The sequence below is a fragment of the Gopherus flavomarginatus genome, chromosome 7, assembly GCF_025201925.1.
Source record: "Gopherus flavomarginatus isolate rGopFla2 chromosome 7, rGopFla2.mat.asm, whole genome shotgun sequence".
In the NCBI taxonomy this organism is placed as follows: domain Eukaryota; kingdom Metazoa; phylum Chordata; order Testudines; family Testudinidae; genus Gopherus; species Gopherus flavomarginatus.
Window position 1 is genome coordinate 71,429,740 of NC_066623.1, and position 6,000 is coordinate 71,435,739.

A 6,000-nucleotide genomic window follows, 5' to 3' on the forward strand; every position below is an offset into this window, starting at 1 on the left:
GCTTTCTCATGAGCAATCCTTGGCTGTTATCTTAAAATTACTCTAGCCATTATTACTGGCTTTGGAAAGTATCTACCAAGATGGGATGGATCTAAGTAGTGAGGCTGGTGGATTACTTTTGCTACTACCTTCAGAGAAGACTATTGCCATTCTCTCTCTCGTAAGTCTATTGTTGAGGCAACAGGTCCAGGCATCTGCTACAACTGTAGCAGATCTTTGTCCAGCAATAGAAGCTACATTTGGCTCAGAGAGCTATCCATTGAAAAAGTACTGGAAGAAGCAATGACTTCAGTCCAGAAGTTGACTAATGAAGGTATTTATATTGAATCCTTAAGTGATGACAAGAAGTGTTTGTTAAGACAACTGAAAAAGTACACAGACCTGATTCTTAAAAAACTACAGCAGCGACTTCTAGATTCTACTCAATCTCTACGTAGGTTTTACAGATGCCTAGCCTATAAAACACCAACAGTTGAGTGAAGTGAGGCACTACCAGCAATGGGACTGCCATGTGATCAGGACAGAATAGAGAATTTGAACACGGAGTGGAATATCACACAATGAATGAATGAATGATTAGACTTCAATTTCTTTTTTATCATCACTAGTGGTTCGACCCGATCTTTGTGTTCTGTTTCCTGGGATGAAAGAAGTAGGAATTCATCTTTTGCTATTCCCAGACATAACAGCTACAGTTGAGCCTTTTCATCATTGAATAGAATTCTGTGTTGTGAAAGAAGTCGCCTTCTGCCTGACCATGTGAATGAACTATTGAGCATATCAGTTGAAAGAATGGAAGTACCAAACACACAAGAAGCCACCGAAGATGAATACATTGCATTCAAGAAGTTCATTAACAGAGTTGTGCAAAACTATAACAAGAACCCAAGAAGAATGTAGCAGTAGTGTTTCAAATAAGGCTCGCATAGCCAACTTTAATTTGTGTGACGATTTTAAAACATGAGTTAAATCTAATAAAATGGTCATGAAACATTTTTCAGTTTTTACTATGGTGCCATACAGCCCACCTTCACCGTCTCACCCCTCATGAGCCCTGACACACACACACCCTGTAAATCTGAACACCTCGCCCCTCTCTTCAATTCCTGGGGAAACCACTTGGGGGGCAGGACAAGGTGAGTAGCCCGCAGCGTGTTGCTCCCGGAGACCCCTCGCCCAGAGAAGGCAGCAGCGGAGCCTGCGGCTCTGCCCTGCATCCAGCACCGCCCTCAGGAGCCCCTCCAGACACGGGGCTGCCAAGAGCGCCCCGCAGAGGTGTGGTAGGGGGCGCGGAGCCGCACGGGCAGCAGCTCAGGGGCTCCCCGAGCCCGGCCCTACCTGGACAAGGAAGCGCCGGCGCTCCAGGCTGAAGCCCGTGGAGGGAGCCGGGAAGCGGTCGACAGCCACAACAGCCTCCTCCGGGTTGGGGTTGTCTACGGCCAGGAGCCGGGTGCAGGAGGCGCCGGGCCGGAGGCTGCCGAAGCAGAGGAAGGGCGGCCGGGAGAAGTGGGTGAGAGTCAGCACGGCGGGGTCCTCCTCCTCCTCCTCCTCCCTGCCAGCCCAGCGCCGCCTCCGCCGCCCCGGGCTCAGTTCGCAGGCAGCGGCGGCTCCCCTGCGCAGCAGCTCTGCAGCCATCGGCGGCTTCTTGCTGCTGGGACCCAGCGCTGCCCAGTCCCCGCGCAGCCTAGAAGAATCGCACGAGCCAGACGCACCAACACAAACAGGCAGCACGGCACTAACCGCCCCGGCCAACCATTCAAACCCAGCGCCACCGCCAATCCCCAAGCGCCTCCCCAGCCCGCCAATCCCCACACAGCCCTGTCACATCCCGCCACCAACCAGCAGCGCGGCGTCTCTTCCAGGCCACCAATCGCCATACAAGGGCCCACCCTCCAGCCTCTCCGCCAATCACAACCCAGCGTTTTATTTAAACGTCGGCTCGGAGTTATTTGGCTGGAGATGAGTTTCCTCAGAGCAGCTTTTGCTGGCGGGCAAGGTCAGGCAGCGGCCTGGCTCCCTCCACGCCGCTCCCAGCACAGGGCGGAAGGAAAGAGGATTCCCCGCGGAGAATTCCGTGCGCGTCATGTTTGGGGCAGTTAGCGTCACGCCCCTCCCCCACCCCGACTGCGTGACAAGCTGCTATTGCCACCACCCAACTGGCTGACAACCAGCCGGAGCCCACTCCTGTGCGCCTAGGTGCTGACGTCGGGGCCCCGCTCCACTCCCTCCTCCCAGCACCTCTGCCCCTTTGCGAGGGAGGCTGGTCACACTAGAGACACAAGGGGTGTGAGGTGATCTCTTTTATTGGACCAGCTTCTGTTGGCGGGTGAGACAAGCTTTGGAGCTGTCACAGCCCTCTTCTTCGGGAAGAACAACTCTGTGAAAGCTCCAAAGCTTTGCTCTCCCATACACCAACGAAATAAATGAGATTACCTCACTCACATTGTTGCGCTGATTTCCTGGGAGCAACAGGGCTAGAACAACACAGCATACAGAAATGCAGGCTTCACATAAACAGCACAGTGAGCGTCACACCAGGGCACTGTTTTCAGGATTCATCTTAGCATAATGTCATCATTACACCAAGGAAGTAGCACTAGCAGCACAATGAGATGAGTATAGCCATGTGTGCATGCCAAGAATTCACAGTATAAGCACACTGGGATCCGCACAGCAGGACAGTCGTGTCAGTTTAGCTTTCAGTTTAGTGAGGATACGCTCAGGGACTGAGTCCAAGGGTTCAGCTAAACACAAGGGCACCTGCAAATAGCTGTACTAACAGCAGGATCTACAGTGGCCCAATAGGAGGAGTTGCATGTCAGGGCATTAATTCCCAATCCCAGTGCAAAGTAATATGGGATCCAGGCAACAGATCTTTAGTACCAGAATTTGTACTCCCAGGAGAGTGAGATGGAATTATAAAAGTTACAGGGGCAAAAGCCCTCTGTGATCATCCTGGCTCAGTCCATCTCCCTGCCAATGCAGGGCTGATCCTTACTGGATGTTTTGTCCAGTCTCCTCTTAAAAGTCTCAAGCATTGGAGTTTCTAGCTGACACTCTGCTCTGTACCAGGGGTTCTTAAACTGGGGGTCGGGACCCCTCAGGGGGTCGCAAAGTTATTACACGGGGGCGGGGGTTGTGAGCTGTCAACCTCCTCCTCAAAAACCTGCTTTGCCTCCAGCATTTATAATGGTGTTAAATATATAAAAAGTGTTTTTAATTTATAAGGGGCCAGGGTGTCGCACTCAGAGGCTTGCTGTGTGAAAGAGGTCACCAGTAAAAAAGTTTGTAGAGCTACTGCTCTATACCTTGGGGGAGCGGTGGTCTGTGCTCTGTAAGCCTCATATTCATCATTTGTATATATTCTTTATATTTCATATAAAGTATGCCATGTAAGGTATCATGGGAAAGGTTATGATTTGCTGAAACTCACTGTTCTGTGGACATATGTATATCATTAAAGTGTATGAAATTATGAGATTGTGCTGTATGGTGTTAATGAAATATGCTGCAAATTTGGGAGTAGCCCAGAAGGCAACTTCCCAGAAACAACAAAGCACTTGACCTAATGGCTGGGTGGATGTTACACAACCATCACCAGCCATTTGTGCAGCAAATGAATGACAGTTAGCAATTCAATAACCATCACCAGATAATTACTCAACTCTGGGACTCAGCAATGCCCTCCTCCCCCCAATATGATGTTTGGACTTGTGTTTTCCAGAGCACATGGACTAAACAGGAGATAGCTCCAGCCCAGGCTGTACCCCAGGGATCACACACTAGCTCTTCCCTTGAGGAACTATTCCACCTACACCCCAAGACAGAGATTGCACTGCTTGGAAGGTTTCCCCTGATAGCTTGAGTTTCCTTTTCTCCCCTCCCCTCCATCCCTTCCTCCTTCCCCGCTGCTTTTTCCTTTCCTTCCCCCGGCCTTTCACCCGCATAGGAGGCAGTCGCCCAGATGCCAGGGGAAGGTGACCAAGCGCACTGCATGGACATGGCCACTGTCTCCGAGAGGCAGGCATCTCTGCCTGGGCAGGGAGGGCAAGCAGGGGAGCACCGCACCCCGCAACAGCCTAGGAGACGTTTCCCCCCCCATGCCCGTCCCAGTCCAGCTGCCCAGTGGGGGGCTGATACTCTCAGTCTCTCTGTGTTGCAGTGGTCCCCAGGGTGTTTTTGGAGATGCCTTTGACTGAGCCCCCTGCCAAATGCAGAGAGCTGGGCTGCAGCCGGTGCCTCCCCATGCAGACGGCAACCCCTCCAGCAGTGAGGTGCCAGCTCTCAGCACAGCCACCTTGGGCTGGGAAGAGGTTTCAGTAACCCCCAGCCACTGTCACCCCAAGACCCCCTTTGAAATACACTTACCTAATACTGCCTTAAGTTGGCTGAGAGGTTGAAGCGAGGCTGCGAGCTGCTCAATTGCAGAGCCACAGAAAGCAGCTTGCTGCCCACAAGAAGCAGGTAGGAAAAGGAGTTGGGGCGGCACCAGTGGGGGTGGAGTCACTCAGCCCCTGCCCCAGGAGGAGAGTCCCACATCGCTGATTGGCTGGTGGCCAAAAAACAGCTAAACAGCACTGCGGGAAAGAGCTGTTTTGGCCATGCTCATCAGCACAGTAGCTCAGAGCAAGAAACAGCTATCAACAGCAACTCCCAGCTCTGCAAAAAACTGATTGGCCCCCCGACAGCCCTGCTGAACAGCTGATGGGGCCCCAGGCCCCCACAGGCCCCATAAGCAATTGACTGGTGCCAGTGGACCCCCCTGCACTCTCACTCACTCATTCATGCCCGTCACCCCAATCGGGGTATGGGCCGCCAACCACAGATCTCCAGAGTCCTCTATCCTGGGCCATTCGCTCTAGCTGGTTCCAGGTATAGCCCATTTTTTTGCTATCAGCCTGAAGGTCGCGTCGCCAGGTGTTTCTTGGACGGCCTCTTTTCCGCTTCCCTTGGGGGTTCCACCGCAGTGCCTGTCTGGTGATGTTAGTTGGCTGAATCGGCTTAGTGGCTTCCTCACGGCTTTTACCACCCAGCATCATGCATCTTCGAGTTAGACCATTCTTTTTCCAGGGTAAAAGTCTCTGTTGTCTCTATTGTTGGCGTTTCTGTAGCAGGTTGATTTTTTACGAAGTGGAGTTGCTAGCCCCATGCCCAACCCTCCTCCTTTATCCTGACTTGGGACAGGCAGATGGCCCCAAAGGACCTCTCTGGTGGAGTTACCCCCCTGCATGTGTCCCAATATTTTCTTCATCTCATCTGGTAACCCTACCCAGAGTGCTCAAGCCCCAGAGCACCCACAGAGTCAGCGCCTATGCCCATGTGTAATGGACGTGCTACTGCAAGAGCTATGCCTTTCCTTGGGAGGGCAGACTGGTCTAAGGTCACGTCTTCATTCCAGCCTGACGGTGACATATGTTGTTATGTAATTACAGCGATGGCTGACCTCTACACTCCCCTCCATCTGTCCAAGGGGGTTTCCACCACCACCAACCAGGGCCGGTGCTTCCATTGAGGCGAACTAGGCAATCGCCTAGGGGGCCAGCATTTTGCCGGGCGGGGGGGGGGCGGCAGGCGGCTCCGGTGGACCTGCCGCAGTCGTGCCTGCGGAGGGTCCTTTGGTCTGTGGAGCTGCCGCAGGCATACCTGCAGACGGTCCACTGATCCCGCGCAGCTCCGGTGGACCTCCTGCAGGCACAGCTGCGGCAGCTCCACCGGAGCCACGGGAGCGGTACGGCGAAATGGCCATGAGCCTAGGGAGCGAAAAACTCTAGCGCCGGTCCTGCCACCAACGGGGGTGTTGGGAGCCCTACTGCCTCCTCCCCAGGGTTCTCCACTCCTTGCTTCCAGCCAGCAGGCAGACCCCGGGCTTCTCCACATAGGGAGGGGAATCCTCTAAGTAGCTTCACAGATGAGAGTGGGGAACCCCAGGAAGCCCAGCCCTAGCCATCTTGCTTTCTTGTCAATTTCAGGGCTCCAGCATGGAGCTGTGAGATTGACAGG

The 6,000-nt window shown here is 53.4% G+C and overlaps 1 protein-coding gene across 1 annotated transcript in view; it reads right to left on the reverse strand.

Annotated features, from left to right (window-relative positions):
- Positions 1–1,519, reverse strand: part of ASPM (assembly factor for spindle microtubules) — a 63,172-nt gene extending 61,653 nt beyond the window's left edge. Inside the window, exon 1 of the mRNA XM_050961348.1 lies at positions 1,339–1,519. The gene's annotated coding sequence lies outside the window, so the exon portion shown is untranslated. The remainder of the gene's footprint in view (positions 1–1,338) is intronic.
- Positions 1,520–6,000: the final 4,481 nt, after the last annotated feature.